This window comes from Phocoena sinus, chromosome 10 (genome assembly GCF_008692025.1).
Source record: "Phocoena sinus isolate mPhoSin1 chromosome 10, mPhoSin1.pri, whole genome shotgun sequence".
Classification (NCBI taxonomy): domain Eukaryota; kingdom Metazoa; phylum Chordata; class Mammalia; order Artiodactyla; family Phocoenidae; genus Phocoena; species Phocoena sinus.
Window position 1 is genome coordinate 64,646,408 of NC_045772.1, and position 20,942 is coordinate 64,667,349.

At 48.1% G+C, this 20,942-nt stretch overlaps 1 non-coding gene across 1 annotated transcript; it reads right to left on the bottom strand.

Moving 5' to 3' along the window:
- Positions 1 to 2,169: 2,169 nt before the first annotated feature.
- Positions 2,170 to 2,242, bottom strand: TRNAK-UUU. The gene has a single exon. It is a non-coding gene; the product is annotated as a tRNA-Lys (tRNA).
- Positions 2,243 to 20,942: the final 18,700 nt, after the last annotated feature.

The following is a 20,942-nucleotide window of genomic DNA, read 5'->3' on the forward strand; positions in this document are numbered from 1 at the left end:
TCATCTTGCTGTACTGGAAATTTATAACTACCTTCTTCTACTATTCATTCTGCATTCTTTTTGCCTTCAGCAAGCACCTCAGCTGGTCATGGTTCTTTACCTGGTGTGGTGACCCAAACTCTCATTCCTGAAAGGTCTGGGCCATTAGTAGTCCTGCCTGGATTGCCACTATTTCTGGTACTGTAACCAAGTCTTCGAAAGGCCATTCCACCATTCTATCAAACCAGCTGCTTTAGAATGGCAGAAAACATGGTAAGACCAGTGAATTCCATGAGCATGGGCCCATTGCCACACTTCATTTGCTGAGAACTAATTTCCATGATCAGAAGCCATGCTCTGTGGAATAGCACGATGGTGGATAAGGCATTCGTAAATCCACAGATGGTAATTTGGGCAGAAGACTTGCATGCAGAGAAGGCAGATGTGTATCCAGAGTAAATATATATTCCATTAAGAAAGAAACACTGCCCTTTCCAGGATGGAAGTGGTCCAGTATAATCAACTTGTTCACCCAGGGGAATGATACAAGGCAGGGGGCCCAGTGTCGGTCTCTGCTGCTGCCAGATTGGGCCCTCAGTGATTGCCTTAGCCAGGTTGGCCTTGGTGAGTGAACGCTCGTGTTGCTGAGTCCGTGCATAACCTCTGTCCTGGCCAAAATGGCTGCTTTGTTCATGGGCCCATTGTGCAATGACAGGGGTGGCTGGGAAAAAAGATTGGCGGTATTCCCATAACAGGTCATCCTATCCACTTGATTATTAAGATCCTCCTCTGCTGAGGTCACTCTTTGTGAGCTTTTTCTTGGAACACAAATATCTTCATGTTTTTTGCCCATTCAGAGAGTTTTATCACATAGCTCTTCCCCAAATTTCCGTGTCACAAATTTTCCAATCATGTTCCTTCCAAGTCCCTGACAATTCAGCCAAGCCATTGGCCACAGCCCAGGAGCTAACATAACAATATAATCACATGTCTGGTCATTTCTACTTTCAAACAAAGTGAACAACCAGGTGCACTTCTCTATGTTCTGCCCCCTGGGACCATTCCCCTTCACAATGTCCTTCAGGATGTCCCCAGAAGGGTCAGTAGTATTACAGCTGTTCTCTTGTGGGTGGTGCCTGTGTATTGTGCAGAACCAACTGCAAACCAGGCCTGAGTCTTCTCTTCTTCCATTAGCTGATCATAGGGAACTTCCCCTGAGGCCATGGGTGCAGGCTGGAAGAGAAGTGTGTGGGAGGCCATGAGAATCTGAACCATTTCTTCATGTAACTTACTTGTGCCTGCAGGGCCTAGTCAGGCCTGATCTCTTATATACCACTTAAATTTGATGATGGAGTGCAGCTTTGCACACCCAACTTTATGGCTTGTCGGGCAGCTCAGGTCACACAGTAATTTGGTGGTCCATTCGGAGCATTCAGTCTCTTCTAAGACCCAGTAGCAGGCCAAGAGCTGTTTCTCAAAAGAGGATTAGCTATCTGTGGAGGACTGCAGGACTTTGCTCCAAGGTCCTTAGGGCCTGTGCAGCGATTCACCTACAGGCGCTCCCCAAGGCTCCAAACGGCATGCCTGTACGCCACTGCCACTTCAAGCACCGTTGGATCTACTGGATTGTGTGGCCCCCGCGGCAGAGCAGCTTGCACAGCAGCTTGACCTGTCGCAGAGCCTTCTTTAGTTCTGGCCCGGCTCAAAGTTGGCAGCTTTTCAGGTCACTTGGTGAATCGGCCTGAATAACACACCCAAATGAGGAATATGCTGCCTCCAAAATCCAAAGAGGCCCGATAAGGTGTCGTGCCTCTCTTTTGGTTGTGGAAGGGGCCAGATGCCACAACTGATCCTTCGCTTTATTTTATTTTTATTTTACATCTTTATTGGAGTATAATTGCTTTACGATGGTGTGTTAGTTTCTGCTTTATAACAAAGTGAATCAGTGATACATATACATAGGTCCCCATATCTCTTCCCTCTTGCGTCTCCCTCCCTCCCTGATCCTTCACTTTAGAAGGGATATCTTGATGTGCCCCACACCATTGGACCCTTGAAATTTCCCTGAGCTGGAAAGGCCTCGAACTTTAGCCAGATTTATTTCCCATCCTCTGACACACATATGTTTCACCAATAAAAACCAATGTCTGCAGTAGTTGCTACTTCTTCTGTTTATTTATTTATTCTTGGCGCCTGGACAGGGACATGAACCCTGGGCCCTCAGATTAAAAGTCTGATGCTCTCCCAGCTGAGCTACCCAGACAGTAGTTGCTACTTCTTGCTCACTAGGTCCAATCTACATAGTGTCATCAATGTAATGGGCAAGTTTGATATCTTGTGGATCAGAAAGGTGTCAAGCAGAACATCATATATTGATGACCAGTGTCAGGGGAGGACTCCCACTACATGCAGGAAGAGCTGAGGTCATCACAGTGCTGTTTGGCCACCAGGAATAGAAGTCTAAACACTTCTGCCCACTGCATCTTGGTAACAGAGTTGCCAAGGAAAACAATGTAGTCAAGCACTGGTTGGAACAGTGCTTTACTCACATAGAGAAGAGACAGAGCAGGATCAACTTCAATTGTGGGTGTTGGTCCCTTAAGGCCAGTGGGTCCCTCCTGGAAGCAGATGCTGGGCAATTGGCCTACATGCACCCCCTCTGGTGCCAAGTAAAAGGATCCCTCCCTCTCCCCCATGGAATATGAAATAGCTGGGGGCATGCCTGAGGACCACTGATGCATTTGCTTAAGTAGAACAAAGGAGTACACACTGAGCATGAAAGAGAGAGAGAGAGATTCCCACACAATGTGCACAGGCTGTGTGGGCACTTTACCTCTTGGTAAGAAAGTGTTCCAACCCCAAGGTCCATTCTTATGTTGCTGAGTGGGGGATGAAATATTGTGAGCATGAGACTGGCTTTTTCAACAGAAGGTGATCGAGATCCCTGTGAACTAAATGATGACATAGGGCTGCAGAGGTGATATACCCCTGAGGTAGAACCGTGAAGGTGTATTGCTGGCCTTGCCAGCTAAAAGCAAACTGCTTCCGGTGGTCCTTATTGGCAAGGATGGAGAAAAAGGCACTTGTCAGATCAATCGCTGCATACCAGGTACCAAGGGGTGTGTTAATTTGGTCAAGCAATGAAACCACATCTGGCAATTGGAGTCACCACCTGGTTAAGCTTACAATAATCCACTCTCATCCTCCAAGATCCATCTGTCTTCTGCACAGGCCAAATAGGTGAGTTGAATGGTGATGTGGTGGAAATCACCACTGCTGCATCTTTCAAGAACTTAAGGATGGTAGTAATCTGTGTAATCCCTTCAGGAATGTGGCATTGCTTTTGCTTTACTATCTTCCTAGGTAGAGGCAGTTCTAGTGGCTTCCATTTGGCCTGTCCCACCATAATAGCCCTCAGTCCACAAGTCAGGGAACTAATGTCGGTATTCTGGCAGCTGCTGAGTATATTTCAATAATGCATTGCAGAACTGAGAAAATACCCCTAGGATGGGTTCAGGGACTCACTAGCCCACTGTGAGATAGACCTGATTGATCATCTTATGATCTCCGGAAGCCCCTACTCTGATTGGTGGACCACAGTGACATTTTGGGTCTCCTGGAATTAGTGTCAGTTCCGAGACAGTATTCCTGAAAAGTCTGATTATTTCCTTTTCCCCAATGCACAGTAACCCTGGTAAAAGGCCTTTTGGGGAAGGCTAGGATAAAGATTAACAGTGTCCTGGCAGTGTACTGGGGTTCTTCCTCAAGAAGACCCAATCTCTTCTTCATTCAAAGGGCTCTGGGTATGTAAAGTGACTCAAGTCTGGGAATTGACTGAGGGGTTAAGACTCTGTTTTTATGATTCTGGTTAGAATTTTGTTCCCTTGACCTAGAACTTTTCTGCTTATACGGATCAAGTAAGAATTTAGTAGGCTTCCTGTTTAGGTCACTTCTAGGAACACCATGACCAACGTCAATCACTGTCTTTGTGAGTCAGATATTCTGATTTCTTATTTTATTTTATTTTATTTTATTTATTCATTTATTTATTTATGGCTGCATTGGGTCTTCGTTGCTATGCACGGGCTTTCTCTACTTGAGGCAAGCGGGGGCAACTCTTCATTGCGGTGCGCAGGCTTCTCATTGTGGTGGCTTCTCTTGTTGTGGAGCGTGGGCTCTAGGTGCACGGGCTTCAGTAGTTGTGGCATGTGGGCTCAGTAGTTGTGGCGCACAGGCTTAGTTGCTCCGCAGCATATGGGATCTTCCCAGACCAGGGCTCGAACCCGTGTCCCCTGCATTGGCAGGCGGATTCCTAACCACTGTGCCACCAGAGAAGTCCTGATATTCTGATTTCTGCTTTGAATCTGCTCTCCATTGAGGTAGCCACTCTCACCTGACCTTTGATGGTTGAGTGCTTCTACTTGGTCCTTGCAACCCTGGGATCTTATTACTCCCTTGCATTTATACTTTCCAGTTCAGTGGTTTACCTTTCCACTTTCTTTACTTTTTAAAAAAATTTAATTTATATACCATAATATTCTTCCTTTTCCTTTTCATCTCTTTAATGTTTTGCTTGTTTTTAACCAACACAATATTTTAAAAATTTAACATAGTCAGGGGCTTCCCTGGTGGTGCAGTGGTTAAGAATCCGCCTGCCAATGCAGGGGACACTGGTTCGAGCCCTGGTCCGGGAGGATCCTACATGCCGCGGAGCAACTAAGCCTGCACGCCACAACTACTGAGCCTGTGCTCTAGAGCCCACGAGCCACAACTACTGAGCCCACGAGCCACAACTACTGAAGCCCTCACGCCTAGAGCCCGTGCTCTGCAACAAGAGAAGCCACCACAGTAAGAAGCCCGTGCATCGCGACGAAGAGTAGCCCCTGCTCGCTGCAACTAGAGAAAGCCCGCGTGCAGCAGCGAAGACCCAACACAGCCAAAAATAAAGAAATTAAAATAAATAAATTAAGAAAAAAATTTAGAACACTTTCAACACTCCAAAAAGAAACCCCAAACCATTAGCAGTCACTCCCTTTCTGTGGCAATGTTTTTAATTATAGATTCAATTAAGAGTTTTATGCTTCCTTCATGGTCAAACCCAAGGCCCACACTTCAGGACTAGCTTTTCCCAGAGACTCCTGCTCCAGGATCAGTGTCAGCAAACAATGAGGCACTGACCATCTGTGTCACTGTGCTGGGATGCAGAAAGGATATGAGTGAACAGGGCAACGAACCCAGGCTCTATAGAATCCTGAGTTTTAGCACCAGGTTAGAGCTGAGCTTTTGAACAAGCTTAAATTCTGAATCTGCATCTTTGCCTACCAAGTGGGGAGAGTAATCTCCTCTCTATTTTTCTGGATTGGGGTGGGACAAATGAGAGAAATGTGTGCAAAAGTACTTTAAAAATTGTGAAGTATTCAAGTATTATTGAAGGGCTGGCAATTTAGCTAAGGAGACACAAATAATAACTATAGGGGGACTTCCCTGGTGTCGCAGTGGATAAGACTCCACGCTCCCAATGAAAGGGGCCCGGGTTCGATCCCTGGTCAGGGAACTAGATCCCACATGCATGCCGCAGCTAAGAGTTCACGTGCCACAACTAAGGAGCCCACCTGCCGCAACTAAGGAGACCACGGACTGCAACTAAGACCCGGTGCAACCAAATAATAAATAAATAAGTAAATATTTTTAAAAATATAGAATAGGGAGGGTGGAAGGGACATGCAAGAGGGAGGCGATATGGGGATATACGTATATGTATAGCTGATTCACTTTGTTATAAAGCAGAAACTAACACAGCATTGTCGAGCAGTTATACTCCAATAAAGATGTTAAAAAATATATAAATATATAGAAACATAAGCGTGTGCAACAATACATTTTTGAGCACTCACTGTGTGCTAGGCACTATATTAAGTGCTGTGTATGCATTACCTCATTGGATTCTTACAATAACCCTGTGAAGTAAGCGCTGCTATTATTTTTATTTTACAGCTGAGAAAAGTGATGCTTAGAGGGATTAAGGAACTCACTCAAGATTATACAGCTATGAAGGACAGCCCGTGGAGGGATTGGCTAGTTTGAGCTGACCAGTAGCCCATGAGAGGACTGCCTTTATGGTCTGTCAAGGAAGCTGCTTCTCTTCACAGGGTACAAGTTATTCCAGTAACCCTTATAAAGCAATCCTTCCACCACCCTGATGTCTCTCTCCCTCTCCCCACAATTTCTGTGAACGTTTTCTCTTTGCCCTTCCTATGCACCCCACCCTGAAATTCAGATTCTTCTCTTAGCTTCACAAATCAGTTCTGGGATGGATGCAGAGGCTCCTGTTTCCATGGTGATGTGGGGAGGCTGGTACACCACACGCCAAGTGTAGGCGATGCAGAGAATTGGCTCCGGATCCCAAGGTGTCGGCAGTAGCCAGGCTCCAGGAAAAGAGATCGATGGGAAAGCCAAGTCTGAGTGACTGGACCTCCCTTTGAGCTCCAGAAGGACTTCCACCCCCATGGCAGCCCCTGCCCTCCCCAAGCTCCTAATTTGGGAGTAGACTGTAGGAGCCCTGAGAGGGGAAGCGGTGGGCGTTTCAAAGCAGAAGCTACCGCCCCTGACTTGTTTGAAGACAGAGCCTAATCTTGATGGGAGAGACTGCCCGGTTGGGGGGCCGCCCCCTCCCCTGGCCCCTCTGCCTCACCTCGCTCCCCTCTTCCCTGCTCTGACCTCATTCTTTGGAGGCGCGGCCGGGCGGCTGAAGGGGAGCAGGGCAGCCAGCAGGGGGCAGAGTCTCCCTCCGTCAAACCTTCTGTAGGACTCTGCTCCTGCCACCCCTGTTCTCACCAGGATTATTTTCAGCTGACAGGCTGCAAAGGCGCAGTAGGTGGATTTCAGGACAGGAGATGAGTTCTGGCAGGGGCTGTGAGCCTCTGAAGCTTTAGTCTTAGGCTGTGCGCCCGGGGAAGGGAGAGGGGGTATTTAGGGCCACCGAGTCAGGGGCTGAGGCAAGGGCACTTTAACTTTTACTGGCAAAGGTTTCTTCTGAGGTTTTTCTTGATCCGTTGAAAACATTAAAAGCACCCTAACCCTGAAGAGGAGGCTTAATCATCCATTCAATAACTGTTTATTGAGTATCAACGATTATATTCACAGATGATGCATCCAATCAAAAACAAGCCTTTACGGAATGCCTACACAGTGGTTCTTAACCTTTTGCAGGGTGAGGGGATGGCGTTATATATCCTTTGAGGTTATGATAAAGAATACAGACTCTCTCCCAGAAAGAATCCACTACAAATCTACAAAAACTGTTATATGATTTGGGGAGCCTCATAAACTCCTGGGAGCTCATCCATGGGCCCCAGGACTTAAACTCCTGGCTTATTATGAGCCCTGCACTGGGCACTAAGGGTACACAATACAAATTAGGTAAACATGATCCCCACCCTGCCTGAATTTGACGGGCTAGTGGGAGACACAGATGACAAAGGAAATTTTCACATGTTGAGGTATGGGGAAGTCATTCTGGCTTATACATGAGTTAACTTGAATCTGATGCTAACCAGAACAGTGTGTTTATGGCCTATCAAACATACATTGTACATCTGCTTTAATTATTAAGGAAAAGGGCACATTGACCAGAAGTAAAGAACATCTATGTTAAAAATAAAGATGAGGGAGGGTGGGAGGGAGGGAGACGCAAGTTATATATATATATAACTGATTCACTTTGTTATAAAGCAGAAACTAACGCACCATTGTAAAGCAATTATACCCCAATAAAGATGTTAAAAAAAAAACTAAATGGGAAATCAAAAAAATAAAATAAAATAAAATAAAAAATAAAGATGAAATACCTCCCTTCCCAGAAAGCCAATGCTGGTACTCTATCGATGATAAAGACTCCCTTCCCACGTGCCAAGGCCATACTGACTCACTGTGTATGTGCTGGTCTGGGTTTTTGTTTTGAAACCTTCAAGGAATGTATCCCTGACTTGTTTGATGTTCTTTGTTCTGTGCTGTAAACTATCCTTTTCTAGAACAGTTCCTCAGAGTTACCTGAGAGGCTGTCTTCCTGGCTCTAGTCCTCAGTTTGGCTCAAGTAAAACTTTATTCCTATTATAGATTGTTTATTGATTATTTTCGTTGACACAGATAAGTAAGGAAATGCTTAAAATACAATGGGGAAATGCAGGGGCTGGGAGACCGGGGCCCTGACGGAAAGCTTCCTGGAGAAAGTGACAGGTAAGCTGAGACCTGAAGAAGGAACAGGGGCTGGTCAAGCAAAGGCCTGAGGAAGAACACGTTAGGCAGGGCGAAAAGCACACGGAAAGGCCCTGAGGAGAGAGAACAGGAAACCTGAGAAGCCGACAGCAGGGCTGTGTGGCTGGCTCAGAGATGCCAGGCGGAGAACTCATGAGAAATGGGGTTAGAGGATAAGTGCCATATGTAGCCCCTGGGATGCAACAGAAAACAGGGAGACAGCTGCCGCCCTCAAGGACACCGGCAGGAAAGCCGGTGGTTATGCTGTAGAAGTGTAAGTTCAACCCTGAGAGTGAGCCTAGGGCAGTGTGGGAGCACTTGGGAGTAGTTTAATGCTCAGTCTTGGGGATCAGGCCTAGGGCCCAGGACATGAGGCTCAGGGATACATTCGGTGTATCCAGAATACCCTCAGCCTCTGAAAACAGCTGGAGGATGAATGCTGAGGGAGCAATCACGAGTGCACCTGGGTTTGACTGCAGCTTACCGTTAGGAACGTCTTTTATTCTGGGGGTTAGGACGGCTGGGCTGGAGTGAGCTGAGCTCTGCCTAGTTTTTTAAGTACCGGAGTTGTGGCCAGAAGCAGCCCTGGCTAGAAAAGCAGGTGAGGAGAGCAGTAGACTTGGCCCCCGGATCCCTGCTGTAGACTTAGGGGTGCAAGTGGAAGAGCACGGGATGAGACAGGGAAGCAGATGTTGCAATGATTTATTGCCAGTGATTTATTTTATTTAACAAACACTCATCTAGTACTTACTACAGGCCAGGCACTGTTCTAAACGCTTAACAAATTTTAATTCCTAGCGCTCCTAGGAAATCGGCATGATCATCAGTGTCATTTTACACATGGGGAAAATGAGGGACAGAGCAGTTAAGTGCCTTGGCAAGATCAAACAGCAAGTGACAGAGCCACCATCAGAGCCCAGGCAGGCTGCCTGCAGTCCGTGCTCTTCACCACTGAGCTATGCTACCTTCTTGAAAGGAAGGCAGTGGCAAGAGCTAAGAATTGAACCTGGGCCTCCCACATAAGACAGGTGAGAATTCTACCATTCCACCTCCTAGGACACTGATAAAGTGCTAGGAGGCCTGCTCTGTGGGGGTCCCAGGGCAGTGGGAGGAGCCACGGGAAATGGTGGGCACTTGCAGCTTTGGGGAGCTGCTAGACTAAGGCCAAGGCTCCAGGACCAGGGAAGGGCAACTAGGTAAGCGAGAAGGTCAGGGGACCAGGTAAGGTGTGCCAGCCCCTTCCTCCCTTACCAATGTCATCCCTTGCCATTGTCTCCTCACTCACGATGTTTTAGTCACACTGTTCTTTCCTGCCCCAGGCCACTTGCTGTGGCCTCTGCCAGAATGACCCCACCCCCTGCACACAGATACACACCCCTCCCCTTTTCCCAGGCTGACCCCCACTCATCCTTCAGATCTCAGCCTCACTGTGGGTTCTTCAGAGAGGCCCTCTTGGATCCCACCTCTGAATTAGATCCCTTCTGTTATTCTCTCATAGTCGTAGCCGATTATTTCCCCTTATAACCTATATTATAGGTTATAGATCCAGTTGTGCTTAATGCTTGACTCTCCCATTAGACCGCAAGCTCCCTGAGGGCAAGGGCGCCACCCTATTCTCACTATAAATCTTGCTCCTAGCATAGTGCTAGGCACATATAGACACTCCATAACATTTTGCTAAACGAGTATACGAATTTAGAGGCCTTTCAGAGATCTACTGGTCCAACGCTTCCTTCCCTCTACCATGTGCCGAGTAGGCAGGCATCTACTTTCTCCTTGAATATTCCTAGTGTCAGAGAACACACCACTTCACCAAGACGCCCATTCCATTTTTGAAGAGATTTAATAGTTAGAAACTTCTTCCTTTTTTAAAAAAAAAATCTGACTCCCTGTTACAACTTGGTCCTAGTTTGGCCCTCTGGAGCTAGATGCAATCAGGACAGTCCTTTAAGCAGTTGTAGAAACCATCCTGCTCGCCCCTCCACCCTCAAGCCTTCTCTGTGCCACTCAAACAGTTCTTTCAGCTTTGCAAGGCTTGGTTTCTTAACCCTCTCCACCCTGGGCCGTTTTCTCAAGAAACACCCACTTCGGTCAGCACTCAGAATGTAGCCTGATTTATGAATTGTCACCCGCCAGCCTCAGCCACTCCATCAACTGGGATACAGGTACAGCAGGATGATGGAGAGGGTGGACAAAGTGAGAACAGAAAGCTGTTTCTTTCTCTCCAGTGAACTGGGGATGTGTTTCTCCAGGAAACAATAATATTTAACTATGGTTGGGGCCCCGGGCTAGTCCTGAACCAGATGTACTTGTCAGCTGCATTCTAGGTCAAGTGGCCTTTCTGGACCCATTTAATACCTTTTCTCTGGGAAAAAATATGTTTGGGTTCCAAACAACCAAGTTATATATAGACCCTTTAGATAACCAGCTTACAAATTGGGAATTGCTTCTGGAGAAGTATTTAGGTAACACCGAGTGGGAGAGCGAAGGGACGAGAACAGAGTGGGCTTGTTCAGAAAAGTTTCCAAGAGGTTTTTGAAGCAAAGGGGGGGGGGGCAAGTGGGAAGGCACATGGGCTTTAGAACCAGACAAACCTGGGTTCAAGTCCCAGCTTTGCCGCTTCCTGACTGCTGTGAGGCCTGCTTTACTTAACTTCCCCTCAGGTTCCTTTCTCTAGGAAAGGAAGACAGTCATTGCAGAGTTGCCTGACACGTAAGTGCCGATTAATGGTAGGTGTTGTACTGTTTTCAAACTGGGGATCTTTTCCCTCCACGTGTGGTAACAAGATCCACGACCCACTGAAGACCCTGACCCCAATATGCTGCTGCCCCACGTGCAGGAGGCCGGGCTGATTACAGAGGGCTGTCCTCTGCCTTCCCTATGGAGACGCTCCAAAGGCCGGGGGTGAAGAAAGGGCTCCAGAGGGGAGCTGGGGGGACAAAGGCATTGGGGGTCTGAGTGTCCCCAAAGGCAGGTGCTTCAGTGCACACTGTTCCTGTAGAGGTGTGTGTCTGCGCAGGTCCCGTGTGGCTCTAGTGACTGTGTATGTCCAGATGACAATATATGCCAACGTTCTGCCTGTCAGTGGGACTCGGGAACTTCCGCTCTGTCTCTCAGGCTCCCTTACTCAGCTGTTCCCAGTCCCCAGCCTTATCGCTTAGCTGTCTGCCCTCTGGCCTCTTCCCTTTGTTTACCAACTTGGCTGGCCTTCTCCTCTGGGAACAAAGGAGTGTTCAGTTCTGGGCAGTGCCTGGCTCCAGCTAGCTGCCCCCATTCCCTTCCTCTCTCCCGGAGCCATGCCCCCACCCCCCACTTCCTCCATCTCAGGCAGACCCCTCGGTTCAGAGAGGCCCCCTCCCACAGTTCCACGGAGAGGGGAGGCTGAACTCCTTGGCTGGCACCCCCTTTTTCTCACCCTCTGGCCCCCATTCCTTTCCCCGACAAGGTCCCTGAAGCTTCACTTGTCTAGGCTGGAGGCAGCTCCTCTCCCCATTGTCTGACCGGGATTTGGAAGCTCTGGTTTCCATAGCAACCCCTGGGCATTTAATTAAGGGAGGAGGCCTTCATCTCCTCTAGTCTGGGCAGTTCCAAATCTCTACCCGAAAAGGATACCCTGAGGGGGTGAGGTCAGAGCATTGTCCTCCAATATAGCACAATTCTGGCTTCTCCACAGAGCCCATTATAGCATTCCCAACCCCCTGGCCCTACCAGACCTCTCCCCACTCACACCAGAGCAGGCTGGGGAGACCTCTCAAAACAGCCAGGGCAAACCCCACGTCCCAGAAGAGCAGGGGTTGGGGCGGGCAGGCAGTAGCTATAAGCCACCCCCTCCCCTGGCTTTGTTTACTGGACTAGTGGATTGGAGATGGGATGGGGTAGAGTGGGAGCTAATTCAACACTGGCCCTACGACCCAACTGCTCTTCGAAGCCCCTGAAATTGAATATAAAATGTTGTATATAAGTTCATTATAAGCTTTTTTCCTGGGTACTTAGCTTTCCTCAGATCCACAAAAGGGATCTGTGATTTCAAACTCCCTAGATCTGCCATTTGCTAGCTGTGAGAGCTTAGGCAAATTACTTAACCTCTCTGAGTTCTCACCTGTAAAGTAGGGATCATAATTCTTACTTCCTCCGCAAGATTGTTGATATCTGGTGAGCACTTGGTAAGGGGTTATTCTTGTCATAGTTATTATTACTATGAGAGGGGGCTAAATGGAGGACCCCACCCCCTTATTCATTCCACACCCACAGCCCCTCAAAGTGACAGGTCTGCCCTCTCAGTAGGAGGCACTCACCTCCTCCTTCCTCCTTCTTTCTCTGCCCAGCCCCAGGCTGGGAAAGTGCTCCAGACTCTGATGGGAAGCTGGCAGCTTTCAAGAGCTTCGTCATGAGGTGGAATTTCCAAGCTCAGGTCACCAAGTTATGCCAGTTCCTGAAATTCCTAACTCCGATTTCTCAGCTGTCGCCATGACCACTTTTTCCCGTTTCTGGTTAGGTTAGTCTGTGTGTGTGTGTTTACTTTTCACTGTATTTTTAGACTTTGGAAAAAATAAACACAGTTCACACACTAGCACCTACCTGATCTTTTGTTTCTTCACAGGCATGGGGGTTGGGGCACTTCTTTCCATGACCATTCTTCAACCCTGCCCCACCCCATCCATTCTTACCTTCTGTTGAAAATTTCCAGACTTATCCCACCCATCTTTCATCACTGCCTCTCCCATCCCCTCAGCACATATAAATGTCGATTTTAACATGATTCTGAACTGTATGTGTCTCTGGGTCTTTCATCCTTTCTATACTTTTTGTCTTGTTTCCCTCCTGGAAACTTCTCCCACTCTGGCGTTTTTTTCCCTCCCTTCAGAAGAGGCAGCTCTATTTCTGCAGTTCTATTTCTGCAGTTCTTGGCTTGTCCCGCTGTGACAGCACCCTGATTCAGAGGAGGAGCTGGGGAGCCAGAGGAACCGAGGAACCTGCACCCCACCAATTAGGTTTAGGCTTTGTCATCAATAAAACAGCATTTACCTAATAGAGTCGTAGAGAAGTTTAAGTGAAATAATGCAGGGGAAGTACTGAGCACAGTGCCTTGTAGGTGGCAAAGGCCTTGATAATGGAGCTGTCATTCAATGAACCTGAGGGTCCTCCAGGAGGCGGGGCTATTTCTCAGCCGTCTTTCATTCAACTCCATCCACATGCCAGTCCGAGTCCTGGAGCTGGACTTGGTACCGCCAGTGTCTGAAGACACAGGTGATATCGAGAGGAGGCAGAGGAAAGGTGTGGGAAGGGCTGAGAATTAGATTTGCAAAGCAAGAGAAAAGGATTTGGATTATTCAGTCTGGAGAAAATCGGAAGGAGGAAGGCAAGCCTCTTAATAATAACGGACTTCAGGGCTCTCTGTGTCAAATTCTGTTTTCTCTCCCTCAGGGAAGAGGAAGTGTCGGGGTGGAGAGACTAAGATTGGTGAGCAGAAGAATGTCGCAGCTGTGGATGAAACCCTGGCTCAGGAAATCCAAAATCCCTGCCAAGGAAACCAAGGCTCACAGAGGTTGCCTAAGGTCACAAGGTAGTAAATGCTTGAGGTCTTGGACACAGACCTCAGCCCACTGGACACAGAGCCAAGGCTTTCAACCGGCTTGCTGTAGCCAGAGGCCAGGAATCCCAGGGGGTCAGATGGGATGGCAAGCCCAGCGGAGACTCCTAGTTTGCTTAAGATTCCCAGTCCCCAGGAAGTGCTGGAAAGGATGTGAAGTAACGCAATTACTGGAGACATGAGAAATCTCACCCAGTTCACATAACTAGGAACTGCTGGGAACAGGATTCAAACCTGGGCCACGTGGCTTGAGCCTGGGCTCTCCACCTGTGCTGCCTCTGGAAGCATTGAGTCAGGTTTTGTATCTGGTGGGGCTGACTCCTGAGCAGAGGCGCTAATGAAGTCCTGTACCACCTCTTGGACGCTCAGAGGACCGAGGATTGAGTGAGACAATGCAGACAGGGCACAGCACACAGGAAGGACCAACATGCCTGTTCTCGTTATGTCTGGCTGGCTCCGGTTCTGCCTTTCCATGTTTTGCTCTGTGCCTGGGTTTATACCTTTGGCCTTCACTAACCTAGAAGCAAGTTTCTGTCCTTCTTCAGTATCTGTCCTCAATAAACAGGATCGTGGGCTAACAGGTGACCGCCTGACCCTCTCCATCCCACCCACTGCCAGACTCTGGTTATCCGGAGCACATCCTTGGCGTGCCCTGGAAGACTGGACTGTAGGTGAGCCGGAAGGCATCCAGAGAGTAAGTCCAGCCTCACATTTTGTAGATGAGGATGCTGGGGCCCAAAGAGAGAGAGAGAGGCTGGATCAGGGTCATTCCTTCGTTCTATTAACATTCACTGAGCACTGCCGTGCTCCAGGCACCATTCTAGACGCTGGGGATACGGCAGGAAACAGTAGCAAAAAGACCCCACCAAGTCCACTTTATCAGAGTGGAGGAGAAAGACAGTCAAAAAAAAAAAAGATAAAAACATAGGACAGAAAAATATCATAGCGACAAGTGCCAGAGAACATGAAAGGGGATGGGCAAGTGGCTACTTCAGTCGAGTTGACCTCTCTGGGCAGATGCCACTAAACCCAAGAACCAAGGGATAAAATGGTACCAGTGGGGATAATCAAAGAGCAGGGCACTCCAGACAGAGGGGATGCAGCGAAAAGGCCCCAAGTACAAGTAGAGTACATTGTACCTGGTAAAGGTGAATGTTTGGGGAACTTTAATTTCAGCATGAATGTGTGTGTGTGTGCTCTAAATATGTATTTATATGTAAATGTATATGTACATAAATTGTGAGTGTGTGTATGTTTTAGGCTGTGATGTAACATGTATTTCTTTTTTTTTTTTTAACATCTTTATTGGGGTATAATTGCTTTACAATGGTGTGTTAGTTTCTGCTTTATAACAAAGTGAATCAGTTATACATATACATATGTTCCCATATCTCTTCCCTCTTGCGTCTCCCTCCCTCCCACCCTCACTATCCCACCCCTCCAGGCGGTCACAAAGCACCGAGCTGATATCCCTGTGCTATGCGGCTGCTTCCCGCTAGCTATCTACCTTACGTTTGGTAGTGTATATATGTCCATGGCTCTCTCTCGCTTTGTGTAACATGTATTTCTGACTATGACTTGGGACAGAAAAGTTTGAGAGCCATGATTGGAGGAAGCAAAAGTTCAGCATGGCTGGAGCATAGTAGGAGAGGGGAAAAATGCCAGGGGGCAAGACAGGTCATGTATGGCTCTAAAAGAAACTGGACTTTATTCAAAGTGAACCTGACCCCATAGGAAGACTGCTTAAGCAGAGGATGGACATGACCTGTGTAGTTTCTTGGTTTTGTTTTAATCTTAACATTTAGAAATAGAGAAACTGAGTCTCCTTACTTACAGTCATTTTCCCACCAAAACAGGTTTGCCTTGCTTTTGCAGGCAAGAAATTTGAGGGCAGGCAGAGGAAAGTTATACTTCTGTCCACCTTTGATCAAGGACCTCCTGGAGGAGCCTGGGAGAGTGGACACACAAAGATCCCCAGGGAGGGACTTCCCTGGTGGCGCAGTGGTTAAGAATCTGCCTACCAGCTCAGGGGACGCAGGTTCCAGCCTTGGTCCGGGAAGATCCCACATGCCGTGGAGCTACTAAGTCCGTGAGCCACGACTACTGAACCTACATGCTGTAACTGCTGAAGCCCGTGTGTTCTAGCCCCCGCGTGCCACAACTACTGAAGCCCGTGCGGCTAGAGCCTGTGCTCTGCAACAAGAGAAGCCACCGCAATGAGAAGCCTGCGCACCTCAAGGAAGAGTAGCCCACACTCGCCACAACTAGAGAAAGCCCGCGTGCAGTAACGAAGACCTAATGCAGCCAAAAAAAAAAAAAAAAAAAAGGAAAAAACAAAACCCCCAAAACAAAGGTCCCCAGGGAGGCTGTAAATGAAGGCGGGAGCAGAAGGAACTGAGAGAGTAGAGGAGGGTGAGGGATTTGCCATACTGGAGGATGAGGAAGCGGCTGGACATGGGAAACTGGACAGGGAGTGTGTCTGGCTCAGGGTTCACATCATTTCCCAGCTGACTCCCATGTTCCTAAGGTCCTCTCCCCCCATAGAATTCCCCCTAGTATGAGGGCTCCCTACCACTCACTCAGCAAGCGGCCACCTTGGTCCTGACCAAGCCCTGGTGGTGGCAAGAGAAGGCAGGAAGCCCTGCGTGCTGTGGTCTCGCCACTGTCCTGTGCTCTGAGTGCCTATTCCATGTATGGCAGCTGCACTCACTTTGGCCACGTTCTGCTCCTCTGTTCCCCACTCCCACCCCCCAACTCAGCCCAAACCAGACAGAACAAGGCTTCTTCAGGACCACTGTCCTTACCGCCTCCCCATTTCCCCTCCTGCCCCATCCTCAGCCGTCTTTTTCCTCCTAATTCTTAGTCTAGTTCAGGTAGCTTTTTATTTTTTTCTTTCTTCTCCTATATAAGCCTTTACACACACACACACACACACACACACACACACACACACACACACACACATGCATTCACTGGTTGTCTTCCTCCATTTCTTGCTTCCATGCCATCCCATTCCCCTAGAACATTGCCTATACCCTGGCCCACCTCTCAGCATCTTATTCTTGTTTTACATCATAGCTCAATGCTACTTCCTCCAGGAAGTTTTCCTAGAAAATTCTCTTTCCTTTTGTTCTTCCTTCCGATCTCTCACCAGATTCATATAACACCACCCAGCTCCCACAAAGAGGAGCACAAGAGCACAAGAAAGAGAAAAGCCCCAGGAATAGGCCTGGCCTTCATAGCTAGACTTTGGCTTTCTCCTGTAGAACGTAACACTTTCACAGAATACCAACATCAAACGAGGCCACCCAATGCCCATGACAGATCAAGAATAAGACCTTTTCATAGTCGCATCCAAACACAGGCAAAAACAAGAACATTGTCCAAGCCACAAAAATGAACAAACAGGGACTTCCCTGGTGGCGCAGTGGTTAAGAATCCGCCTGCCAATGCAGGGGACACAGGTTCGAGCCCTGGTCCAGGAAGATCCCACATGCCATGGAGCAACTAACCCCGTGCACCACAACTAGTGCGCCTGCGCTCTAGAGCCCATGAGCCACAACTACTGAGCCCATGTGCCACAACTACTGAAGCCCGTGCGCCTAGAGCCTGCGCTCGCAACGAGAGAAGCCACTGCAAGAAGCCTGTGCACCACAACGAAGTGTAGCTCCCTCTCGCCGCAACTAGAGAAAGCCCACGTGCAGCAACGAAGACCCAATGCAGCCAAAAACAAACAAGCAAATAAATAAATAAATATTTAAAAAAAAAGAACAAACACCCCCCTATCCTAGCTAATACGAGTGGCTGCTGCTCCTTTACCAATCACAGTGTTAGCCCTGCTTCATTCTTTTTTTTTTTTTTTTTTTTTTTAATCTGTGTTGGGTCTTCGTTGCTGCACACGGGCTTTCTCTAGTTGTGGTGAGTTGGGGCTATACTTCGTTGCAGTGTGTGGGCTTCTCACTGCGGTATCTTCTCTTGTTGCAGAGCGTGGGCTCTAGGTATGCGGGCTTCAGTAGTTGTGCCGCACAGACTCAGTAGTTGTGGCTCGCGGGCTCTAGAGTGCAGGCTCAGTAGTTGTGGCGCACGGGCTTAGTTGCTCCGCGGCATGTGGGATCTTCCTGGACCAGGGCTCGAAACAGTGTCCCCTGCATTGGCAGGCAGATTCTTAACCACTGCGTCACCAGGGAAGTCCCCCTGCTTCATTCTTATTTAAGGTACCCAACTGTAGAATCCTCCACCTTCCTGACAGCCTCAAATCCAGAGCAACCTCGCTTCCCTGACCTCTCCCCCAATCAGAAAATATAAGTCCAAATCCTAAGCCCTTTCCCTGGATGCCCCATAGTTCCGCCATGGTGTGAGTTCTTATTGAAATGAGTCCACAAACCCAATTTTGTTCAGCTACAAGTGTCTGCTGGTGGTCTTTGGTTGGAGGGCGTTGACAATCAAGAACAACATACAGGGACTTCCCCGGCGGCGCAGTGCTTGGGAATCCGCCTGCCAGTGCAGGGGACACGGGTTGGAGCCCTGGTCCGGGAGGATCCCACATGCCACGGGGCAACTAAGCCCGTGTGCCGCAACTACTGAGCCGTGCTCTAGAGCCTGCAAGCTACAACTACTGAGCCCGCATGCCACAACTACTGAAGCCCGCGCACCTAGAGCCCGTGCTCTGCAATGGGAGAGGCCCCGCAATGAGAAGCCCGCGCACTGCAATGAAGAGTAGCCCCTGCTCGCCACGACTAGAAAGGGACCGCGCGCAGCAACGAAGACAAAACGCAGCCAAAAATAAACAAATAAAATAAAATAATTAAAAAAAGAAAAACATACAGGTATACTTGTATGTATTTTTTAAAACTACAAACTCCTATATTTCAGATTTTAAGTGTAGTTAATGATATTTTAGTACCAGATTTCCTTTCCTAATTATGTTCTCAGGCAAATTGCCTCACCCCCCCCAAATCATCTGCTCTAGCTGGTTGCATTGATTATTCAGTCCTTGGGCACACTTAGCATTTTCCTGCATCTATCCTCTGCCCTCACCAATCTTGTATCAAAATTGAGGTCCAGGGACTTTCCTGGTGGTCCAGTGGCTAAGACTCTGTGCTCCCAATGCAGGGGGCCCGAGTTCGATCCCTGGTCAGGGAACTAGATCCCACGTGTATGCCACAACTAACGATCCCACACGCAGCTGAAACAAACAAACAAACAAATAAATAACATTGAGGCCCAGGTGAAACCACCCTCTTGGATAAGCCTTCCAGGATCACCTAAGCAGATCTGACCCTTCCCTCCTCAGCACTCCTACTGGACTTGGTTTCAATTACCCACCAGGCTTTTAGCTTTATCTCCCCATCATTGCTGTAAACTCTGTGAAGACAGGGACTGAGTCTTTTTTTTTTTTTTTTTTGCGGTACGCGGGCCTCTTACTGTTGTGGCCTCTCCCGTTGTGGAGCACGGGCTCCGGATGCGCAGGCTCAGCGGCCATGGCTCACGGGCCCAGCCGCTCCGTGGCATGTGGCATCTTCCCGGACCGGGGCACGAACCTGCGTCCCCTGCATCAGCAGGCGGACTCTCAACCACTGCGCCACTAGGGAAGCCCAGGGACCGATTCTTAAAAACTTGGTTAACACTGTAGTGGCTGCTCCAGCTAAACAGCCCAAAGGGTCAGGTATTCCCATGGCCAGGAGCCAGGGATCCCTGAGATCATGAGAAGTTATGGTGTAGGACTGAGAAGTGGAACACCTGAGTCATACTAAGGAGGGGAGAATGGGCCTTGCCCTGCTAGACCCCTGGCAGGGTGGCAGGGTGCCTGGGAGTTCTTTGTAAGGATCCCTAGGGCAGAGAAAGTACTGGGTTTGTATATGCTCTGGTAAGAGTCAGAGTGGATTTGAATTTGCTACCACACTGAACACCTTGGTATATTATGCCACTGTCCCAGATAAGGACCTTATCAAAGTAATCAGAGCCAAAAAAAGATAGGGCAGCCCTGAGCTTTGAATGTGTGGTACACACACACACACACACACACACACACACACACACATTATCCAGGCTAGTGGTTTTTAAACTGTGTTCTCTGGAGTTTGTTCCTTAGAGGTACGCCAGGAGGGGAGAGAAGGCTGACTGAGCCCCACTGCAAGTCCCTAATTCTGATTCAACCACTGCAGTTTTATTTTTCATCTTTTTTCACGTTTTGGAATACTGCATAAGACTTAATTTGTAAAGGAGTTTACTATGAATACATGTTAACAACACCATGGAGATGCAATCAGCAAAATCCAGAATGTGGAAAGCACTATAGAATAAACAACCTGGTTTCTTCATCCAATAAATTGAAAGGAAAAAAAAAGGAGATGGAACCTATGAAATAAAAGACACTTAAGAGCCATATCAATGAAATTCAACGAGTGGACCTTGTTCAGATTCTGATTTAACTAAACCAAGGTGTGACACAATTGGGGAAATTTTAGCACTGACTGGATATTTGGTGATATTAAGGAGTTACTTATTTTCAGTTGTGACAATGGTATTTTGATTATGTTAATGAAGAATCCTTTTCTTTTACAGATGAGTACTGAAATCTCTATGGATTAAATGATATGATGTTCAAAATTTGTTTTAAAATCATCCAGGGCTTCCCTGGCGGTCCAGCGGTTAAGACTCCGTGCTTCCAGTGCAGGGGGCATGCGTTGGGGGCATGGGTTCGATCCCTGATCCAGGAACTATGATTTCACATGCCACACAGTGTGGCCCCCCCCAAAAAATCCTTTAAAAAAGTAAATAAAAAATAAAATCATCCAGTAAGGGGGTGTAGTGGGGAGAGGTGGCTGGGGGGATAGATGAAGCAAGATTGCGTGGATGATTATTGAAGCTGGGTGTTGGTTACCTACGGGTTCATTGTATTATTCTTTCTACCTTTTTAAATGTTTGAACATTTCCACACAAGTTTAAAAAACAAAAAAAGTTAAAGGAGGGCTTCCCTGGTGGCACAGTGTTTAAGAATCTGTCTGCCAATGTGGGAGACATGGGTTCAAGCCCTGGTCTGGGAAGATCCCACATGCCGCAGAGCAACTAAGCCCATGCGCCACAACTACTGAGCCTGTGCTCTAGAGCCTGCGTGCTG